We start from the raw sequence: 25,854 nt of genomic DNA on the forward strand, positions 1-25,854 counted from the left end.
TAATAATTGCTCTAAACTACAATAAAATCACAATAAGAGGAGGTCTGAATAGACCAGGAATATATTTTATGTAGCCCATACATTGTATCACATAACCAAAGATAAGAGCAAGACCAACATAACACCCACCAATCAAAATATTATACTATGAAAAAGAGAACTCAAATTGCATATCCCATGCATTGTGTCAAATAAATAGAGATAAGAGAAGGTCCAATATAACACCCATTTGGGAATTAAGGATCCTTAATAATAAAAGGAAACTAGTTTCTTCGACAATGCGAACCTTATGGATCGTTAATAAAAAAGGAAACCGATGTCTTGGGAAATTCAAACCTTATGGATCCTTAATGAAACTGGTGTCTTGGGCAATGTACCCATTATCATTAGTTTGTATCAAAATCTTCTACTGTTACAAAGAAAAACAATAGTAGCAACCATTGACACCATTCACAAAGAGAAAACGTGACAGTTTGTAATTATCAAATTCCTAAATTAATATAAAACCAACAACACATTCTACCCACCTAGAGGCAAAATCCTTTTCAATATTGACTAGTATATTGTAGGTCAACACCCAAATAGAGGAAACAATCTTTAGACATGCATAGTTATTGTTGTTCTATCCAACGTGCATTTAAACAAGGGCGTGTACCTTATTGCTCCTTGAAACAGTCTACAAGGAGCACAAAACCAACAAATATTGTTCTTAGCATAAACTTTGAACATGAAATGAAAATAAAGAAATCATATAATTATAGTAGTTTCACTGACATAAGCAATATTCAGTTTCTGGAGCTTATGGTACTTATTCTGTTAACAACCCCTCCTTATCTCTAGTGGGCCCTACTTCATTTTCATCTTCAATGTGAATAGGCTCCTTAAGCTTGGGATTTAGTCTAATTTTCAATCCCAACCTTAGTTTGTTTGTGGGTTTGGTTCTTGGCCTCCTTGAATATTTTGTTATATGGTTGTGTTCCTTAGGATCTTCACCCTTCTTTCTACCTTCCTCCATGATCTCATCTTCCTCAGTCTTCTATAATTCTGACTAGTGTCCTTTAGTCCTCCTATAAACCCTAGGGATTTTTATTCTATTAGGGTTTTCTTAAGTTTTTCCAGCAACTTGTTGACTGCTCTCAGCTTGCATATCAAGAGTCTTCTCCTTGTTATTCCTTCTGGGAAAGGGGTGTCCCAATATCCTCCTCCTCAGCTACTATGCTTTCTTTTTCATTTCATGGGTGTATATGATCCAAATGAAACTGCAGTGTTGTACATCATGTGCATACCAAACCCTCCTTTTTATTGCATAAGGAACCATCTTAATCAAAATTTGATGTAGGTAAAAAGGCATGTTCATCATGTTAAAACCAGCCAAATGTACCACAAATATCATATGGTATAAGAAAATTTTGGAGGAACGACCATCACATGTCAGAAAAACCCAAATCATCATCATAGGATGTTATTATTCCAATTTTAAAATATTGTTGTGCACCCCAATGCTCCAACAAGGATCATGGGAATCATCCTTCAAGAAATAATTGAGATTTACTCCTTACACCATCTTTTTCTTATACCATCTTTCCCCCTCAGCTGGTATTTTCATTGCCTCCATGATGCTTTCAGCTGGTATTTTCATTGCCTCCGTGATGCTTTCTTTTATTACTTGAAACAATATCCCTTCAACCCTAGCACTAGTGCCATCAAACGAGTCATTGAAATCAGAGGTGAGGCCAAGATCATACTTAGTGAATAGGTGAAAAGTTGACTCCCAACTTGCTTCTCTGAAAATTGGCAACACTTCAGCCCCATACACCTAGAAGAGTGTTGCTCCATCTGGCTCATATTGTTTGAGGTTCCCACCTTTTCCCATATGTCCAACTAGCAACAGGTCTCGAGAATTGACCAACCGAACTATTTCCCTAACGTTGCAAACTAGCCCTTGTGTGCTCCACTGCCTCCGAAATGGTTGCCACCATTTTGAAATTTCATTGGAATGAGACCCCTCCTTGATATAAATTTCTTTGCTTGTCCTTTTCTTTCGTTGTCCTTCCTTGGCTTCCTTTCTCCCATGCTACAATGCTCCAAGAATTCTCTAAGTGTGCAAGAGTATGAGAGAACCAAACTAGAATTAGCAAAAGCTGACAAAAGCTATGAAATGATCCTAAGAAGCCTTTTTATCATTGATGCCTCTAATTTCTTTATTTTCCTCTATTTTTCCTTCAATTTCCTCCTCATGCAAATTTGTGACCCTTTTCTCCTATTTTCCTTTACTTTCATAAATAAATGCCAGTTAATTCCTCTTTGCCTTTCCAAAGCCTTTGCAAATGCCTTTGCCAATTTCCTTAGCCATAATAAACAAGTTATGCCCACTAGGATATTTTTCCCAACATTCAACTTGGAATACGTGCCCCATGACCTTAGTCTTACTTTGCCTTTATTAATCCTTATTACATGAACTTTTAACTCGGGTTTGTTACAAACATGGTTAACTTATCCGAACAATAATCATATGAAAATATTTTTCAAGAAAATAACATGGTTACCTTTCATTTTTACACACAAGAACCATGCAACCTTTTTCAAGAGGTTAACACAAGAGAACCATGCAACCTTTTTCAACAGGTTAACACACAAGAACCATGCAATTATTTTTCTAAGAGATTAACACAGTAATTTTATATTTCTACCCATAGAACCATGCAATGTTTTAAAGAAAAATTAAACATATTTAACCTATGTCTTTGCACACAAGAATTCATGGAAGTTTTCCCAAGAATTTAATATAGGTATCTATTCTTTTCATGTAATAATTCATGAAATGTTTTCAACAAAGTAAACCTAGTTTACCTATGTCTTTGCACACAAGATTTCATGAAATATTTTTCCAAAAATTTAATATAATTAATGCATACCTCAAAAGTATGGTCAACTAACCTCTTCATAGATGTTCATGGCTTTTTCCTTGGAAGTGACTTATGATAGCATCTAGAAGAGAGTGGAATATGTCTTCGGCCTCATCAACCAATCTCAGATATGTTAAATACCAAATATTGTGGCATCCCAACTTTGAACATACGAGATTTATTATCATAGATGAAAAATCCATTACTTTTAAACCTACCCACATGCCTGCTCTATTCATCAACATCACATCTCACCTTGTACACGAGATATTTTTGTCTATATAAATCTTACAAATTGAGTACCCATCTGCGAGTGTAACATAGGAAAACATGGAAGAGAAATTAAGATATCAAAGGAGTGGATATGGAATAACAACTAAAACCTTAGAAACCCTAACATAATCATCATACTTTAATAAAATGAAAATCTCAACTAAAAATAAACGCTTTTCCACCACTACATGGATATTTATCATCACTTAAAGTTACTATGCAACCATTATAGCTAGCAATCCCATCCAAAATTGAATCTAATTTCAAGAAACATTATCTGTCCAAGGGAAATGTACCTTTCATGGTAATTGTAAGTAGTTAAGAACCCTAGCGAATTCTTGATGCCCACCATAGCATGTTAAGGGAATGATCACATGTGAAACAAATTAAACTAATATTGTTTTCATATTATATAAATGTTAAACATTAATATGCAATTCTAGGGATATTACAACTAGTCCCTTAACAAGTTTAGCTAACTCCATGTTAGAGTGAAGTAGCATGTTGATGAAGGCCCAATAATCTATTTGTCCTCGATTTTCAATCCTTTACCTTTAATTATAATACTTTTTCATGGGTTTGACATTTTAAAAAATCATATATGTGTGCGTTAATAATTGATTCTGAAAATACATGATGTCTTACATTACAGTATTATGAATGAGTATTCTTTCCAATTGTAATGAAAGTGACATAAAACCTCCTAACAAAATGATTACTGGTCTTTGAACTTTTAAACATTCTTATGCCTAAAATTTCTTAACAATAGCTAAAGTGCATAGATTAACCTAGCCAATAATAATAACTTATATCTTGATACATCAATTTTTTATTCAAAATGCTCTTTAATATTTTCATGCATTGCCAATCACTATTTAATTTAAGAAACCTACTTTTAAGGATTACTAGGGAAATTTCATTTACATGAGACACCCAAGAGTTCTTCATCATTCACTAGATATATAAGGTAAGGAATTTGTGTTATAGCACCATTTACCACTCTTGGTAGATTTGATGCTCTGGTTATGGTCTAGTGAAACCCTTCCTTTCCAAACATGGTCCAAATTCTAAAAAATAGTGTATTAATTCCCATACGCTATTTTGCCTTGTATAACTAGCGTGTACACGCGGGTCATTCTATACCCAACTCGTGTATAAGTTTTAAAACACTAAAAAATATATAATCTCCTTATATTTAGGCGGAGTTTACGGGTTTTACATGTTACTCACCTACTATAGCCCGTGGCCCAACTGTTTCCCAACAGAAAAAACTAATTTGGAGAAGTATAAATAAACCTCCATGGGAAGGCCTAGAGGGAGGAGAGATGAGATATTGATATTATAGTTCATTACATATCTAACCAAGTCTGAAGAAATCCATGTGCCTCTTGCACTCCCAAGTTATAGGAAACCTTTGTTTCCTTCTTTGAGATGTCCTTCATCCCTTTTATGACATCCTTGTGTATATCGATGGAGGAAGATTGCTGAGGCCTAGGCAGGATAGATCTAGAGGACGGTTCTGCTTGGAGCTGGAGGAAGACTCAGGTTGTAGTTTTCCACATTTCATTTAGCTTACATCAATAAAGAAATGTGGTTCTGTTCCTGATATTTATTGTTTTTATGGGTTAATCTATGTTATGATTTACATATGAAATCTTATGTTAATGCTCATTTTCTCACTTTCTTATATGATTTAACACCTATATCATGAACATGCTTTCTATTACTACTATTGTATATGCCTTGCTTGGATAAGTTACAGGTTCTAAAGGCATTGGAAGGAGCAGAGGTTCTGGACCCTGCGGGATCGACCTCGAACGTAAGACCTCCAGGTAATACCTCTTCTTTCTACTTCAGTAGTTTAAGCATTTAGACTACTTGTATGTACGTTTCTTTATGATGTATGCCCTCTGCTCTATTGGGGTTTTCAACCCAAGATCCTAGGGTGTTTCCACCCGCAACAATTTGGACACTAATTCTAGAACCCATCACCATGACAATGTAGAAGTTCACTATGAGATCATAACAATTCATTTGATTAATATTGGGAGTGCAATATATATGCTAGTGGTTGGTATGAAGAAAACCTAATTATTCATAAAGAAACCTCACCACATGAACCACTTCACTGTAAGGTTTTAGAAAATATAAATGTTAATCATTTAGAGTCTGGAGCTAAAGGCCCATGACAATGCACATCCAAGTATCTAGACATTTGGTTATATAGAAGTGGGCCCTCTTTAGGGATCCAAAATATGGATCTATTAGAGATAATAATTTAAGATGTTGCCTTGGCTCAAGGTCATGATGGCTTGATGGCTTAGGCTTGGAGCTGGTCATCAATTGAGTATTTGGGATTTTAGGTATTATCAAGAGTGTCGCCCTTTGTATACTCATTGTCTACCAAAATTTACGTGTCTTTTTAAAATTGATTATTCTTTGTTGATGTAACATTGGATTAATATTGAATTGATGTTAAAATTAGAATAGATTCCACTAGGTTCACGTGATTCATCTCTAGTGATGAAGTAGAGATCATCACAACATTCATCTTGTAAGGAACTAATGCAATGACTGATTGATGCCTATTTTTTCCATAGCCATATTTCTCTTTACTCTTAGCACATTGACATTTTTCAAGGGGCTAATCCATTGTATCAAACTTCCTTTCAAGCTTGCATTTGTTTTCTATCTTCAAAAGTTTTGATGAAAAAAAGATTTTGACAATCCTTATCACACTATACAACCAAAAGTTTTGAAACGACAATTTTTTCTAGTAAATGACACTACTTGTGTACAGTGAACCTTATTTTTAAGAGACAATGTGATTATACTTTCTTCCCTTTTATTTTATTCCAATGAAATCTCACATTATTATTAACACGTGCATGCTTTTAACATGCACATATTTTTGTTATACCATTAAAATTGGCACGAAAAAAATTAGAAGGAACTTTGTACAAAATATATGGTCCAAGAATGGAATATGAGATGTATTGAAAGGCTTGGCATACCAATATTGGGTCTCTTTGTCTAAGTCATGCTTTGGGGTCAAAATTAGTGGCGTCCAATACACTATAGATTTTTTTTTAGGCCCATAGTAGGAATTATCCTTTAGGCCATGGTTAGAACTATTTAGCATTTGAGTGGGATACCATGGGAAGTATGACATAAACAACAACCTTAGGTCTTAAACATATATTATCATGCTTAAGCACCATGAATGTGTCCACATGGGACATGGATGGGTTGCGAGTCCTTGAACATCATCAAAGAATGAAAACGACTACCTTAGCATCTCATTAAAGCTTCTCATGCTCAAGAGCCATGAAAAATTCCTTGAATGAACACATAGAAACATTATAGGGGTTATTTATCCTTCAAGTGGGACACATGTGCCATTGAGTTTTGTGCTCTAGAAATAGATGCCAAGGAATAAACATGGTTAGGTGGCATTTGAGTTGAATATGACTACCATTACGAGGCCTTTTGCATCATGGATTGCTCTCATGTACTTAACCATTATCAATAGAGAGAAACAAGATCCTTTTGGTGTGTATGTGCTATATTATTTCCGCGAGTATGTCCCGCCGAAAAAATAATAATAATAATAATAATAATAATAATTGATTTTTTGCATTCACTTTTGGTGATTTTAAGCACAAAATTTTCACTTTTAGTAGTTATGTGGCACAAGGTGGTTCAACACATGATTTTGTAATTCTAGTTAAGGAACTACAATTGTATTATAATCCAAGGATAATCGACCAGGAGTTTATGAATATTGCAGTGTATGCATATTGTATTGTAATATTGTAAAATAGAATATACTAAAAAATATTTCTGGTTTTCCCAGTTTGGGTTTCTAGGGTAAAATATATATGTTAATTGTCTATGTGTGTGTGTGTGCATGCACAAAATTGCATCTTTTATAATTCTATTAATAAGTTACTTGCATCAATTAATTTTACATGGGTAAAACCAAAAATTGGTATTAGAGTGGTTTGGCTTCAAGGGGACACCTTTATGGCAAAGGATTTTGGCTCGATCTTGTGGAAAACCTTGTTAAAGTGGCAGATCTATAGTATCAATTCTTGTGGTGAAGGAAATGGTGATCAGTTCAAAGATAGAGATTGATAAATTCAATGGGAAAAATTTTGAGTTGTGGAAGCTCAAAATGGAATATCTTTTGGTGGAAAAATATTAATGGATCATTATGGATCCATGCACCATATCGACAGAGTTGTTGACAGAAGGCCGGACCAAGTTGGATCAAAAGGTAGAGAACACAGTACAATTATGTCTCCCAAATTTGGTATTATGGAATGTTTTAAGAGAAGTTATAGTAAAGGCATTGTGGAACAAGTTAGGGGCTTTGAAATAGTTTAAGTCCATAGTGAGCAAAGTGTTATTGTGGAAGAAGTTGTATAACTTAAGAATAAAGGATGGAGAATAGAGCATATGAATGCCTTCAATACTATGGTAAGTCAGCTATTATTTGTTGATATTAAGATTTCTAATGCGTATGTTTATGAGTTCTTTGTGTTCTTTATTAGAATCATGGGGTAGTCTAGTTGTTACCATAAGTGGTAATGTGACTACTTTAAGTTTTGATGAAATAATCGCATCCTTTTTATAGAAAGAGATGAAATGAAAAAATATGGAAAGTTAGAATGCAGATGCCTTATATGTAAGAAGACACTCCTAGGATAGAAATATAAATATTTCCTTAAGAGGGAGATCTAAATCTCTAGGAAAAATATAAATCTATACTAGAGACATGGAAAACAAGGGCATCACAAGAAACATTGTAGATCCAAAAGTGTTGCGAAAGGGAAGGGATCCATTGGTGATCCTTTTGCAAACAAAAAAACTCCTTATATGAAAATGGATATGTGTTCTTGCTTCTTCAAGAACACATACAAATCATGAGTGTGCTTGGATGAATTAGTTGCATTTTTTCATATAAATCCTCATAGGTAGTGGGTTTGTGAATAAGAAATGTATGATGGCAGTGATGTTTTCCTAGGACATGACTCAGAAAATAGAATCATAGGACAATGAAAAGTCAAGTTGGAGCTCATAGATGAATGAATTAAAACACTCCTTGGTGTTTTGCACATCCCACAATTGGCCAAAATATTTACTTTTTCTGTAAGCAAGATGAACGATGCATGTGTAAAAATAGTGTTCGAAATGGAAACTTGTAGGATGATTTGAGTAGCAATGGTATTACCATTGTAAGGTATCTCCAATCTACTTTAGTGGATTCCATGGTTAAACCACAACACAGGGCCTACATAGGAATATGTCCTAGGCCCACGCTAGAAATATTCAGTGGTCCATGGTTGAGGATCTATAACATCTGAGTAGTAATCTTCATGTTAAGGTTGACTACTAGATGCCTAGTTTAGGGAAAGGTATAACAAAAGTACTAGACCAATATTGGGTAACAACTCCCCATGAAAATGAACTTTAATCGCTTCTAATTGATATGATAGTTTGGGCATGGAGGGAAAAGAAAGAAGATTGCAAGAGGATCAAGAAAAAATAAATGTTGCATAGATGTTGTAATTCTTCTACTTTAGGATGTCATGAGATTAGATGGAAAAAAATTATGAATGAAAAATTGTCCTTTGAAAAATCAATTAATATATTATGAAGAAACAATTTCCATGTTTAACTTTTATAATATATTCTCTCTATAAGGATAAAAAGCTAATGTGAAGGGGAATATGTTGAAGAATTTCTCACACATTAGTGCAAAATCTAGAGCAAATTGTTGAAATGCCTACCTTCAATAACTTCATGGGACATTTGGCTAGCTAGAAATGAAAGGATATTTGAGAAAATGGATATCCTTCCCATCCAATGTGCTTCTCAGGTTAAATCCATTTTTGCATATTTAAAATCCGAGATGCAAACCCTTGTAATGAGATACTTGTCCCATGCTAAAATTAACAAAATAGGGGCTTGGGGGTACTTCGACAATGGAAGTTAAGGTAATCTCCCCAAAAAGAAGAGTTGGCGGTGTTATTTTCCTTAATGGTACACATAAAATCCTATTTAAGGTTGGTTTAGGAGATGGTACAAACAATATTGTACAACTACTTATTTTGAATATCCTCTTAAGATTGGTTGGTCAACTAAGAGTATTAAAAATATAAATGTTTATTAACTCAATCAAAGTAATCAATTGAATGAATGGATAGAATAGAATGACAACTCTGATTTTAAACCTTAAATTTGATCAAGTAAAAACATTATTATTTATATATATATATATATATATATATATATATATATATTAACTCTATCTATTTTAAACATATTTCAATGAATTTAATAAAAAAATATCATTTGTCTAAAAAAAATTATTACATGAATATAGTGTATTGGTATAACAGTAGTTTCTTTTTTCAATCTCCATTTAAGAACCTCCTAAACAAGAAGACTTGTAATAAAACTATGCGTGTATCCTTAGGAAACTCAAACTTCTAGAGCTATACATATTTTTACATAGATCTTCTCCACAATTTATATGATATATATATATATATATATATATATATATATATATATATATATATATATATATATATATTCTTTTATCTTTTCTACAAGACATTAAAAATGTTTGTGTTTCTTTGTAATAAATGTTTATATTTATATTAATTATTTACATATAAAATTGATAATCAATAATAAATATCTTTCATTCAAATATTTTGGAATCCATATTCCTCCTAAGCTCAATTGGAATTATAGTATTGAAATAAATGGAGGGTGAACAACTTATTATGAGCTTGAAAAAAATTATAAATTAGCAAACCTTTAGACATTTGATAGAAAAATATTCATATTTGATACTTTTATCACTCTGTTTATCTTATACCATGTGAAGCTTGGTGATGAAATATCTCTACATTTTTTTGGAGAAGGATAAGAAAGAGAAAAGTAATTTTATAATTTATAATATTACTATTCAAAACAATGCACCCTATTTTATCCTCCTCATAAAAGCTACAAAGTCATGGTTAGGTCTTAAATCTACAAGAAAAAATAAACAACGTGAATGACAAGAGGTTCCCCAAAATTACTTCCAAGTCTAGCCTTAATCACTAACTATTCATGCTAAGATAACATAAGAGACTAGGTCTTGGCTAAAAATATCATTACATTTGAACTAGAACACCTATCCTAAACCCAAATTAAAATTCAATTTAAAAATATTTGTTATAATATAATATGGTAATCTTGAAAGACTGTTTTTTTCTGTTTTTTTTTAACCTAGAAAAAAGGTTTTAAAAGAATTTATGTAATCTTTACCTCTTTTAAGTTTCTATAAACTAATTATAATCTCAAAAATTTGATGATAATTAACATCATCAATTCACTATATTACATTAATTAATTACTAAGGTAGTTATATAAATCAAATCATTGGGAAATGTCCATCTACATCAATCCGTGAAAGAAACTCTAGGCAAGGGTTTTTATGGAGGGTTGCATTTAAACAACTATGTGATGGTCAATAAAATCAAGAAATTTACCTTTAATATTTTTGGACATTATTCTAAATTGTTAATGATGAATGATTCTTTGCATCAAACCTAAAAAAAATAATGTTAAACATTAAACAAGACTATGTATTAAAGCAATTTTCTGTTTTTTCATCTATGAAAAAGTTATGAATGTAAGCAATTATATCCATATAAATATTTTCATATATTATGGAATATATTTAATTACATTCATATAAATATTTTCAAGTTTATCAAATTTACTTAAATAAATAAGATTTCTTGTCAATGTTTAACTTAAATACTTGAACTTTCAAATTTAATTTTAAAGAATTAGCAACTTTGCACATTTTTTATATTCAGTAAAATAAACATATTTACTAAAAGTTACTGCTCTACGAAATTTAAATAAGTAAATTATTAAGGTAATTAATTTTCATATAAATTTAAACTTAAACCATTACAATTAAAAATAAAGATAACGATTGATTAAATAAATCTCTACCATTCAATCTCCCTTGGAATTATCTAGAAATATAGAAATACAACCTGTCTCACAATAAAGGAAATTACAATATTTACGGATAGATTGTGATGGGTTTTCCATCGTAAAAAATTGTGGACCAGACCGCGTAGACATGTCATTCCAATGTCGAAGTCCATGGTGACAATAAGTCAGAAAACAAGACAATCGACTCTGACGGCAACGCTCATTGGCCACCGGCCCGGCATCAACACGGAGGGCCGTCAAGGACACTGGTTTGGAGAGGCCACTCAACAAAACGCAGATGCGCAGATGATGAGTCATGATGCTTTTGTCTTTTTGAATGGGTGGTGTCATGTCTTTTGTGTTTTCTTTTGCTTTTGTGTTTTCTTTATTTTCAAGGCGCGTTCAACATTATCTGGAAAGTTTCTGTTTCTTTACTGTTTAATGTTTTTGTTTTTTTGGTGGTTCATAAAAATGATTAGGTAGAAAGTTTCTTTTTCTGTTTAATTATTTTTTTTGGGTGGTTGATAAAAATACAGTGAAGATGGTGGAATAAGATTTTATATTATTATTGTTTTTAAGGTGATTTATTAAGTGGAATTTTAGGCATCTTGGATAAGGAAAGTGGATGAATAAAAATTTTCATCATCTAAAATATTTTTGTATTTGTTTGGTGGGTCATTATGTAAAAAGTTAAATATTTTGTACATTGAATGTGAATGAATAAGATTCTTCACTATAATTTTTTACCAAGTTTTTTGTTTTTATTTTGGTGGGTCATAAGTTAGGTATTGTAAAAGTGGATAAATAAATTTTTTTCACTATTTAAAGTTTTTGGTTTCTCTTTTGATAGGTTGTAATGGATAAAGTTAGGAGTTTATCACGGGGAGGGTGGATTAATAGTGAAAATAGATGAATGAAGTCTTCACGAGGAATCTAAAAAGTAAATGTTGAATTAATTAGAAGGGATTTGGAAAGTGCATCTTTGAACTTTCAAAGAATTAGCTCCAGAGAAGAAGTGTTGAAGTTTTGAGTCATCCCATCATTTTTTATTATATTTTATTTCATAATATAAGTATTAAGTATTTGTGTTCATATTTATGTTATGATAAGATGAGATTTTTATATATTTTTATTTATTATTTTCTGAGTTATATTTTGTGACATAAGTTTGTTTTGTTATAATTTTGCATATATATTTTTAGTATAAAAATAAATTTATATGTTAATTTTTATTTTTCGGTTCAATTTATCTTCATAAATTGATGTCAAAGCTAAATATTCTAATCTTCCTACTTGGTTGTTGCCTCTAGAGTGGAATGTTTTAATGTTTCCTCATTCTAATTTATCAAACTCAATTTTTTCTCTTTTCCCTAATACTTGTTGGTTTTCCAAAGTAATTTTGTATAGTTTCATATATTCTCTAATCCATTCACTTTATGTTTCGCAAATTGGTATTAAAGCTAGATGTTGTAACTTTCATGGTCTACTTTTACCTCATATATATATATATATATATATATACCAAATGAAATTTGAAGTTTTGATTTCTTTTAAACAATATCAAATTTGAGTTTCACTATTTCATTCACATTTAAAAATACTTCTAGGCCTAATGGTTGATACAAATATCACTTAATTTATTTGTTGGACCCAAAAGCGATGTAGACATGTCATTTCAATGTCCAAGTCCATGGTCTTAAGTCCAAAACCAAGACATTGTCATGCTGAGGCCATCCAGATGTGCCATGGCGAATCAACGAAGGGAGGGGCTCGCCGCGTCGCCATGCTGGCATTTGTACCCGCCACTCTGTCATGTTGTCCATGCTTAATCAAATTACATTTACATGATACACTGAGGAGTTATTCATCGTGCACTAGATAGATGAAGCAAGGAAGTTTGACCCTAATTCTAGAACCCATCACCATGATAATGTAGAAGTTCACTAGGAGATCATAACAATTCATTTGGTTAACATTGGGAGTGCAATATACATGCTAGTGGTTGGTATGAAGAAAACCTAATTATTCATAAAGTAACCTCACCACATGAACCACTTCACTGTAAGGTTGTTAAAATCTAAACGTTAATTGTTTAGAGCCTAGAGCTAAAAGGCCATGACAATGCACATCCAAGTATCTAGAAATTTGGTTATATAGAAGTGGGCCCTCTTTAGGGATCCAAAATATGGATCCATCAGAGCTAATAATTTAATATGTGGCCCTGGCTCAAGGTCATGATGGCTTGATGGCTTAGCCTTGAAGGTGGTCATAAATTGAGTATTTGGAGTTTAGATATTATCAAGAGTGTCACCCTTTGTATACTCATTGTCTACCAAAATTTATGTGACTTTTTAAAATTGATTATTCTTTGGTGATGGAATATTGGATGAATATTGACTTGATGTTCAAATTAGAATGGCTTCCACTGGGTTCACGTGCTTAACCTATGGTGATGAACTAGATATCATCACAACATTCATCTTGTAAGGAACTAATGCAGTGACTAATTGATTCCTATGTTTTTCCATACCCATCTTTGTCTTTGTTCTTAACCCATTGACATTTTTCAAGGGGCTAATCCATTATACCAAACTTCCTTTCAAGCTTGCATTTGTTTTCTATCTTCAAAAATTTTAATCAAAATAAGAATTTGACAATCCTAATCACACTATACAACCAAAAGTATTGAAATGGCAATTTCTTCTAGTAAATGACACTGCTTATGTATAATGAACCTTATTTTTAAGCGACAACATGCTTACAATTTTTGCCCTTTTATTTTATTCCAATGAAATCACACATTATTATTAGCATGTGCATGCTTTTAACATGGACATATTGTTGTTATAACATATAAATTGGTCTGAAAAACATTCGAAGGAACTTTGTACAAAATATCTAGTCCAAGAATGGAATACGAGACTTATTAAAAAGGCTTGGAATACCAATATTGGGTCTCTTTGTCTAAGTCATGCTTTGGGCTCAAAATTAGTGGCTTCTAATACACTATAGATTTTTTCTTAGGCCCACAGTAGGAATTATCCTTTAGGTTGTGGTTAGAATTATTTAGCATTTGGGTGGGATACCATTGGCAGTATGACATAAACAATAACCTTAGGTCCTAAACATATATTCTTATGCTTAAGCACCATGAATGTGTCCTCATAGCACCACATGGGACATGGATGGGTTGCAAGTCCTTTGCCATCATCAAAGAATGAAAATGACTACCTTAGCATGTCATTAAAGCTTCTCATGCTCAAGAGCCATGAAAAATTCCTTGAACCAATGCATAGAAACATTATAGGGGTTATTTATCCTTCAAGTGGGACACATGTACCATTGAGTTTTGTGAACTAGAAATAGATGCCAAGGAATAAACATGGTTAGATGGAATTTGAGTTGAATATGAGTACCATTACGAGGCCTTTTGTATCATGGGTTGCTCTCATGTCCTTAACCATTATCAAGAGAGAGAAACAAGATTATTTTTCTTTGTCTGAGTGTTACAGGGAAAAGTGTCTATATAGAACTACTCTATCCCACCAAGGTGTGACAGCTGCCTTAGAAACAAACAGAGAAAAGCTACTTTTGTTTTTCCTTTATGAATTATAGATAGAGAAGAACAGAAAGACCAACCTCTGTCTTGCACTAATCTCTTGATTCGATCCCTCTCTTCTTTGATAGTCCTCAGCTACCTGCTCCCTTGCACGCCCAGCTTCACAAAGTACCTATAAGATCACAGAAGCATAGCACTATACAAAGACATGGATCTATAACCATAAACAATCTAGGACCAGATGTAAATTGACCATACAAATGTAACAAGCATCAATGATACAAAAGCATGGAGGAAAACTCAAATAACTTTTATTGATAAACAAGAAAAGAGCCAGGAGGAGTTACAACCAGTTGTTCTGACCCAGCATCAACCTCCCAGCAAAGAAGCCCCTCTTCACCTCAAACAAAGCTTAGATAACCCAACAATCTGATGTTTGTCTCAAGAAACCAACAACAATTCCTTACAATATGCAAAATTCCAGCCTCTAGATCTCTGGGATGAGGGATCCATATATAGATATCTGTAAGGGGGATGAGTCAGCTTGTGATTTGATTAGTGTCTTCTCTCTGATAGTTGTTGCTTCCACTTGGAGACTGATGGCCTCTTACTCGTCCTTGGTCGAATTCAGTGAGGCAAGTGTCACAAGAGAAGATTATGGAAGCTTCCATTGCCTCTCCACCTCACGGAATGACACTGCCATTTGTCATTTCTCACCCATCGCACCCCACAGAAGGGACTTTTGAAATGCAACGCACCCTCACAGTGTATTTGGGTGAGATGCAACGCACTTAGCCAGTGGAGCAGCTGCAATGATCCTGTTTTGACCAATTCTGAGCAGTTTCTCATGGAGAACTTCTGGGAGAAGCTGTAATCTGTTGACCTTGTTCCTTTAGGGGTTAGAACAACACTTTTAGGGACTTAGGAGCCCTTGGTTTATGGACATTTCATGCTTGGGGTTGTAGGGCCCAAAAATGTCTATAACAATTGCCCCCTAAAGTATGAGGCCGTTAATCTTTTGGTGTCGGGTGAAATGCTTTATTATGAGGATCCGAAGTTCTTTCAATGCTGGGAGGAGACCTATAATAAGATACAATATAATACATTATCTTCATACTATTTTCATGATCTAGCTGAGGCGGGCATTCCCATGCTCAGCTTTATAAATTCATTTTCATGTACATAGGACAGACAATCGTCTGAGTGTAGACTGATGATTCTGATAGAGCCATCATCCTTTTGAGTGGATGATTATCTGTGCAGCAATGATGTACATTTAATGCCTTTATTTCCCTGAATATATATCGCAGCCCGGATGGATGAAACTAGATCCAGGGTCTTCAATCTCGTCCGATCTTCACTCAAAGTACAAGTCGATCCAGGTGAGAAATGTTCTGAAGTCGAACATGGAAAGACATCGCTTGATTACCAGTCAATGATGTAAACTGTTAACAAGCGCGAGAGGAATCACCGATAATGATAATGACCCTCAAGGTACTGCATTACAATTCACGTGGTGTGAATAAAGGACTTGGCGTCGAACACCACGCAAAATCTTTCGGTCGAAGGCCATTGATGTAAACCTGTCACCGGAAGTGAGAAACTTGCCATTGAGGCATGCAAGCTTCAAAGTACTGAATGGGGTGTTCCTAGATCAACTTCTTGGATAATGAGCTGATGTCGACAAGAAGTGATCCGTCACAGGAGGGCCTTAATGAATCCCACATCAATGACATGGAACGGAGCAAATGATTTTAATGGAGGTGAAAACGATCTGGTGATATAAGGTTCAGGGTGGCAGTCATGAAAGAATGGAGTATAATGTATGGTAGTGGGTGAGACACAGGTGAATTCTCTGAATGACTTCTCTTGAACATATCGGCGACACTGATGTGATGGATTGGTAGCATTAATCCCAAATGTGGATGGTATGGCATGACCATGGTGATGTGACCGGTGAATGAAACAACCCAACCCGACTCGGACACTGAGTGGAAGTGTCATGTTCAAGAGCGACTTGCTACCAACAAAGTTTCTTTAAGTTTTCTTCCCAATTTTCCCCAGTCATTGCTGACCAGTACCTCTTTATTTTTGTCAAGCTTGAGGAGGATAACATATGCTTGTTCTATAATTTTCCCTTCGAGCAAACCCATCACTATGTTTTAACGAGCCTAGCAATAGTGAAACTCGTTCTCGTCTATAGACAAGTTTGTCGCTATTAATCTTTTTAACGAGTTTAACGACAAAGATAACTCGGTCCTTTTCAATTTTAGAGAGACTGAAAAGGAACGTAAAGGTAACTCCAAAATTCCTTTTTCGTCATCTAATTCCTTAAATCCGAAAAAGTATAAAACAATACAGAAGGGATGAATTTTCGATACTTTTAACGAGCTGAACAAAACAAGCGCTTGTTCTTTTTGTGTAATAATCCCTCAGGTCCAAAAAGATTAAAATCTAGAGGAGGGATAGCACTTCCTGTCCCTTTAACGAGCTGGAGAGGCCAATGGCTCGGCAATCTTTTCATATTTTACGAGTCAGTTGAAAAGAGCTTAAAGGAGACTCGTCTTTTGAGGAACGAGTGATAAAACGGGTAGCAGCTGATTCCAGGTAAGGTTTGGAATTTTCCAATCACAGCAATGTCACAAGGATGGCTAGTGAAATCACTCTTCGCAGCTGTTCCTCAAAATGGGTAAACAATCAAATGGAGGTGAATGATCGGCCAATGAAAAAGTGGAGGTGACGGTGCAAACACGACCAAGGCTTTAATGGCTGAAGTACTACATTCACGATGGTTATTTACCGAGGAATAGTTCATTTTTTAACGAGCTTAAACGCGGGGGGAAACATTTGCTCATGGCTTATGTTTATTTTTTAACGAGCTTGAACTATGTGCTAAAACTGCTCGATTGAATGGTCCCATTTTGATTTTACCATAAATAGCTCTGTTCTTTCAAAGATTGTACTGTATTTTTGATTTTACCATAAATAGCTCTGTTCTTTCAAAGATTGTACTGTATTTTTAAATGCTTCATCAAATTAGTCAGAAATGAACAATATATGTTTGAAAACGAGTTAGAACGCTAATATTTTAATTTGGACTACGTAAAAAGTAATGAAAAAGTGTTTTTACCTCTCATTTTACCATTTCATTTGAACTTTGGTTTGTTGGAGCTTTGGAGGTGCTTTCCCCCTTTGATTTTCATCAGCTGATTTCGGGAGATTCTGTGGACGATTCTCGGCACCGTCTGGACTAGGTAGGAGCTAAACCTGAACTCTTTCATTTCATGGTTTTCATTTTGCATTCTGAGCTTGATTCCTAGTTTTTCTGAGCCCCTAGGGTTTGAAAAACTCGTTCTGCCTTCAGTGCACCCTCTGTGTATCGAAAGGTGCGTTGAATGTTGGCTTGTCTAAAGGCCATCTGACATGCAATGCACCAAGAGCACTGCTGTAGGTGCGATGGGCGCAGAGAAGGAATTCTGTGCACAATCTTTTATGGAAATTTTGCCTGTTTCTTACCAAAATCAGGATCTAACTCTTCTCTTGTTTATTTTTCAGAGATCTTTGGAGTAAGATGACCATTACATGGTGAGAACGTGAGCATGAAGAAGAGTACATGCTTGCCCTACATGATCCAGTTACAGTAAACGCACTGCGGAACTGTGGCTTGTTGAAGTTTTTCCGCATTTCTAGCATGAGACAACAGATCAACTTACTGCAGTATTTGCTCGATGCTTGGGATCCTACCAACCAGGTTTTCCAGATCAGGGGAAAATCTATCCCTTTGACTGTAGTAGACATCTATTTCTTGACTGGCTTGTCGAGGCGGGGTGCCCCCATCTCTTTATCAGGTTCGGCCCGAGGAGGTGACTCTGTGAGAGATTATGTTCGCCGGTACTGCAGAGAAGGATCTCAGCCGAGTAAAGACATCAAGATCATCATTCGTGATGTCACTGACAGGTCCCTTAGGACTATTCTGTTTACTTTTGGTAGGATGGCCGATGGTGCGGCTCTTCATGTAGCCAACCGATCTTATATGCAGTATGCCCTGGAATGCCTCCAACCGAAGGTGTTCAACTGGTGCGACGCAGTACTTCTTGTGATGAAAGAACAGTTGACCAAGATAAAGAGCGGGAGGTTGAAGAACTTTGGGTATGGTTCTATTTTGACCGCCTTTGCCTTGGAGAAGATACCACTGATGCAGCCGCAGTATATTGCACTCGATTTATCTTCACCTACTGAACCACGTATGTAGAGATGGGTTGACCATATGTCTAGGCATGCTGGTCAGTCTCAGATTTCATTTTCTGATACCTTCTTCAGGTGGTTTGATCGTCAGGAGATGGTTTATTCCGAGTATCCATATGCGGGCATGGACTTCCGGGGTGATCCAGATTTAGTACTGCCGGATGGCGAACAATGGGGCGCCATTGGTAAAATCTTTGACCATATTCCTATTTATCGTTTTTCATTTATAATGTCCTTGTGCTTTATTCTATCAAGACTTTAGTCAAACTCACGTGTACATGTAGATGTTGGTCCTGTTCGTCCAGTAGTTCGCCTGAGAGTACCAGCTGCCGCCCTAGCAGGAGAGGCTGTTGGAAGGGCTATCCTTCGTGACCTCGATGTGGCCGAGACTCTTACAGCGTTACAGGAGCAGGTTGAGGGTCTCACTCTTGGTATTCAAGATGTGAGGACTGACGAGCTACCTTTGAGGTTGCAGCGGCATACTACTGGCGTGCCAAGACGATGGACTCGTCTCTTACGCATGATCGCATATGCTGTGACTTGCTATCATGAGCATCATTAGACTAGGGTGCCCCCTAGCATTTTGAGTTTTTGGGTCACTTGACCGATTTTGTCTTGGTTATAGAACATTATGTGTAAACCATAAACAATTATATATATATTTTTTATTTTCGGAGTTTTATTTTGGTTAAGTTACATGATCCAAATGCAAACATTGATGGTATGTTTCTTTTTATAAATGTTGCAAATGTCTATCTAACACATAATTTGCTAATGAGTTAGTTAATGTGTTTAAGTTTCTGGAAATGTGTTGATATTGAATAAAATCAAACTGTCTTTCCAAAATCTTAACCCTTAGGAACATGCGATAGATAGCTGGGTTTCGGACGGAATATATACCAGTAAGTTGTAGTATTACGAGTTGTGAGTCTAGCCTGACAATTAGTCGGCGTATACCATGTGTGATGGCATCAGAGAGAAGTTCTATCAATGCGCTATATTCAACGATGTTATTTGTTGATCGACCAATACATACCCCTCTAAAACTTACTAACTCGCCGCTTGGATCAAAAATAGCCCAGGCTGCGGAAGATAGGTTCCGCGAACTACGACTTGCTCCATCGGCATATCCAACACATGACTACAATAGGTTTGACATCTGCAACAAATGTAAAAAGTGGATTACTTGACCAAAATAAACACTTTAGTGAAAACAAAAACATAACAAAAGCATACAGGTCACCATTATGCATAGTAACGCTTGAGGTACAACCCGTTACGAGGTTGTGCCAGTGGAATTCCGTCATAATCCATTAACTCGTAGGCTCCTTTTGCTAACGCTCGTTTAACAATATAGGGGCCCATCCATAAAGACTTAAATTTCCCTGCTCCCAATTTATTGGATTCTTGGTCGTAAAGCAAGACCAAGTCACCTTCTGAGAAGACACGGGGTTTGACATTTTTGTCGAACTGCGCCTTAACTCGTTTCTTATGGGCTTCGTTAACCAAAGAGGCATCACGACAGGTTTCATCCAATTGGATTAATTCCAAGAAACGAGCTTCTTCTTTTGAAGTTCCGGGGAGGAGATCAATTGCGAGTTTGAGAGACGAGATTTCGCACTGGATTGGTAAGACTGCTTCCAGGCCATATACCAGTTGGAAAGGTGTAAACCCGGTTGCATTCCTTACCGATGTCCGGTAAGCCCACAAAGCTGAGTACAGGATTAGGTTCCATCTTCTCTTGTGAACTCCAATCATCCTTTGTAGCATGCGTTTCAGGACTTTGTTGATTGCTTCAACTTGTCCGTTGGCTTGCGGATAATATGGAGTAGAGCTGTCGTGAGACAACCCTAGTTTGGCAGCTAATTCGACCATCATGTGATTACGAAAATGCGATCCATGATCTGTGACTATAGCCTGTGGTACGCCAAATCTGGTGACTACATGATTGAAAAAGAAGAGTGCATCTGTTTCGCCAGTATTATCTAATGTAGGGATCGCCTCGGCCCATTTGGTAAAATAGTCAACTGCAACTATGATATACCCATGCCCCCCGGTCGAGGTGGGGTTACATGTCATGGAATCGATGCCCCATTTTGCGAATGGCCCAACAGCAACTATTGGCTGTAGAGGTGTGGGTGGTCTTCTGGTTTTGCTATCGAAAATTTGACAAGCATGGCAACTTCTGACTGCGGTTATGCAATCTTTGAACATTGTTGGCCAGAAGTATCCTGCTCGTAAGATTTTTTGCGTTGTAGCATATCCAAATTGATGCCCCCGACACGCGCCTGAATGACAATCATTCAGGACTTTTTCGGCCTCCTCATGGGTGAGGCACACCTTCTCAGAACTGTATCGATACACGACGCTAAAGTGTATCACCGACGATCATGTAGTCTTTTGCTTGGTATCGAATACGTTTTTGTTCGGAGTGGGAGGTGTTTGGCCTGTATTTTTGGGTTTGGAGATAAATTATTATATCCCTATACCACTCATTGCTTGAAGATATCAGAAACAAACTTTCGTCCATGATTGTTTCTTCGGATGTTTCATCGTTGGACGATGATGGGAGATCGCACAATAATTCTGCAAAAACTAGAGCTTTCTTTGACTTGGATTTTACAAATTCCAAATCAAACTCTTGTAGGATTGCTATCCATTTTGAATATTTGCCCCCCAACAACTGTCGCGACAATATATAAGTCATGGGGTTGCAATCTGACAGAATGATAGTTTTCCGAAAGAGGACATAGTGTCGAAATCTCTGTATCGCTTGAACAGCTGCGAGTGCTAGCTTTTCAATGTAAGAATATTTGCTTTCTGTATCATTTAAGTTTTTACTTAAATAATATATAGGATGTTCAATTCCATTGACTTCTTGAACTAAAACCATTGCGATGGTCGTATCCGCTGCAGCCAAATACAGGTTAAAATCTTTTTGATAATCAGGAGTGTACATTAATAATGCTTTCATTAGTGATTCTTTTAAAGCATCAAAGGAAGCTTGCGCAACCTGATCCCAGACAAAGGGCACTTCCTTTTTCAAAAGAAGTGTATAACCTTTAGCAAGTTCGGCTTAATTTGGAATGAACCTCCTCAGAAAGTTCACTTTCCCTTGGAGTTTCTGAATCTGAAGCAAATTCGAAGGTGGAGGCAAATTTATGATTGCCTGGACCTTACATGGGTCGAGACGAATCCCGTCCTTGAGACTACAAAGCCAAGTAAACGACCAGACCTGACGCAAAATACACATTTGTGTGGATTGAGTCGTATCTTGTAGTGTCGGCAACGTAGAAATATCGCTCTTAAATGCTGCGGGTGATCAGTCCGCTTTCGCGAGTGAGCTGGAAGGTCGTCGAGGTATGGTTGAAAGATGTTTTTGATGTCATGGAAGGCATAATTCATTGCCCTCTGAAACGTCACCCCTGCGTTCTTCAAACCAAAGGGTAATTTTCGATATGTGAACGTGCCCCACGGACAAATTAATGCAGTCTTTGACTGGTCCTGTGGGCGGATATTTATTTGATTATACCTGGAGAATCCATCCATGAATGAAAAGATTTCACATCCGGCGCATTCATCATTTATCTGGTCAATGAAGGGTGTAGGGTAGTTGTCTTTTGGACAAGCTTGATTTACATCCCTATAATTGACGCACACTCTAATTGTTCCTTGTTTTTTTCATAACAGGACAATATTCGATACCCAATCGGTTAGAGGAACCGAGTAGATGAAACCAGCATGGAGAAGTTTTTCAACTTCTGCCTTAATGGCAGCGCCTTTCTTGGGGTGCACCTGCCTTAGCCGTTGTCGTACTGGTTTGACATCTGGATACATCTTAATTTCGTGTTCAACGATACTCGAGTCAATGCCTGGCATTTCACTGTATGACCAAGCAAAGACATCTCTGAATTCGCGAAAAAGAGCGTTATATATTTCGAGTTCTGAAGGAGAACAACATTTGCCAACATAAATATTCTCTACAACATCTGTTTTGGTCGATATATTTATGGCGATAGTCTCTTCAATGTTGGACAAGTTTCGCTCGGAATCCACCGTGTTTACAGTATTTGATAGGAAAATCAAAGACTGAAGGATGATAAAGGTCATCTTGAGTATCTTCTCCACAATCCGGAAGAAGGGAACGATGGTGGGAATCATTCCATGGTGCCCCTTCAATTACCATTGATTGGACAATTCCTTCGTCGGTGACATGCACTCGCGACCAAGGATCTGAATGGGTACCATATTCTTTAGACCTATCTATCCAAACGCTTGATGAGCGTTGATTTGGGTTTGCCTCCCATGCTAGGAACATTGATTGCTACAATATTTCGTTGGGCTCGGAGGCAAAACCATCGCATGATCCATGTCGATATCGTTTTCTGAGATCTTTTTAGAAGATATCATATTGCAGGTTCCTACTGACGCTACTTCCGCCAGGTTGATTGGAGGCGGAAGGGCGAAAGTTCCCATTAGTATAGGATCTTTTAGTAGGCCTACTCCGATATTTTGAAGCGAATGGGGGCTTCCATGGATCATGGGAATGCTTCCCGTAACTTGAGAACCATTGGGGAGGAAGTTTTGTTGATCGACGATTGTAATCCCTCCTTGAAAGGGAAATGCAATCTTCCTAAAATAGGTCGACACAACAGCCGCCATAGCATATATCCATGGTCTTCCTAGTAGGATGTTGTAATCAAGATTTCCATCGATGACTTCAACATCTATTTCTACCATTTTCCCTCCTAGTTCAACTTTCAAGTTACTTAGAATACCATATGGGGTATATGTCCTTCCGTCAAATGCTTTTAATGTCGTTGAAGATCGCGACAAGGTTGGAGATCCTAAAGTTTTCCAGCAACTCATCGACATAATGCATGTAGATGCCCCCTCATCAATAATTGTTCGATGAACAGTTTTGTTGAGGGCTTTCACTTGAACAAGGAAAGCTAGTTGAGCTGGTAATTGAGGATCGTATCCTTTATGGTCGAAGGATACAAGATTGGAATCCTTTGGGTCTATCCCACCAATGGCTGATAATAAAGCCTGCCTTTGGGATGGGCAATTCTGTAGTACTTCAAGAGTCGACATAGCGGATGGCAATTGGGCCAAATCTTCCACTATATTATAATGTTGTGCCACTCTAGCGGGGATTAAATGTCGACTTGTGTACTACTCCCTTTGGTGGTTTTATTGTCAATTCAGGAATGATGGGCGGCACAACTTCTGTCGAAGTTGTTGTCGAACTACTAGGTTGATCTTTATCCTTATTGTTCGATAGCTGTGGATTCCCATAATCTTTGTTCCTAGTCGATATCAAAGCATCATTTTGCTGTTTTGAAAATGACAACATTAGCACTTGAGATGGGAAGCATTTCCACTTTCAACCAGATTTGTTCCAGATTTGGAAACGGATCAGTTAACACTGCGGAGGTTTTTGAATTCTTGAAGAATTTCTTAAGCTCAGCTCTGTGTGGACAGTTCGCGGTCCAATGATCCTCATTGCATATAAAGCATGGATTTTTTGGTTTCCCAATCTCCAGGAGGGTTGAAGAAGATTTTTTTAGGTGATGATTCTTCCTGTTTCTTCTTCTTCCCCTTGCCTTTCTTCTTGCTCCCTGGTTGTTGGTTTCTTTGCCTTTATCTGTCGATACGGCATTTACTTCCAAGGCAAGAAGTTCATCTTTTGCATTTTAACCTGAAATCTTACGGGCCTTTTTGAATGTAGCCTTTGTCGATTTCGTGTCTGTTGTGCCAATCACGCCATCCGCCGGCATGAGAGTCATTGTTTGATTTAGGAGGAGGAGGAATTGAGAATTCCGGTCTAGGGGCGTCAGGTATTTTATCGTAGATGTGCCGGACTGAGTGTAAATCAAGTCCAGATATTGCGCACGAGCGATAACTTGCTCTCTGTTACGCTCCCCCCTTGCCACATCTTCCGTGATGGAAGGTAGTAATGACTTGATAACCATTCAGCTAAGAGCTGATCGGGACATACGTTTTTACCATTCTACGACGACAACGCCACTCATGTATATGATCAGATATGTGAGTGGCCGTGTCTGTTTGAAATTGGTAAGAAGTTCTGTTCCCGTCTCGTACCTTATTGGTAACTGAAAATGGGTTAAAAAAGGTTGTGGCTAAGGTACTGAAGTTGTCGAACGAAGCTTTAGGCAATTCGATGTACCATTTTGCCGCCGAACCCGTTAACGTCCCTCTGAAAGAGGTGAAGTCTTATCGAATCATCATTTAGGTGTGTTTGATGAACACCATAGATGAAAGGTCATCACGTGATTCAATGGATCTTCACCCGGATTTCCATTAAATTTAGGAATATCTGATGGAAGTTTATGCGGAATCGCTGGCCACCAAGGGGTCTAACAATTGGATCGTTTGTTAACCTATTTAAATCAGGTAACTCTAAAGTTGCCACAAAAGGGTAACTGTTGATTCAGGTTAGGTGAAGCATACCTAGGATAAGATGGGATTGCCTGAGCGTTGGTCTTTGCATACCGACATATGAATTTGATGCTGGTAACTTTGGTAAGATTGGTGGGCATGAACCATTGTAAAATGGTTGATTTTTGACCGTTTTGAATGTACGGTTGTCCACTATTAGCAAAGATTTTTTGCTCAGAACCTTGTATAACTTGTTGGAATTGTGGTTGTTGGTATTTCACTAGCCATGTTGTGGCAAGCCATGTGTTTTTGCCCGATACTAACAGTTTGACCAAGATGGAGGGGTAATTTACCCATCTGAACTCTGTGTCATTCCACCAGTCGGCGATTGTGGTTGAGTTCGCAGGGTCAAGGGGCTGTTGCATTACAACCTGAGAAACCTGAGGTGGCATACAA

Source organism: Pinus tabuliformis, chromosome 1_1 (assembly GCF_031772625.1).
Source record: "Pinus tabuliformis cultivar Carrire ecotype Pingquan chromosome 1_1, CPIR1, whole genome shotgun sequence".
NCBI classification, from domain to species: Eukaryota; Viridiplantae; Streptophyta; class Pinopsida; order Pinales; family Pinaceae; genus Pinus; species Pinus tabuliformis.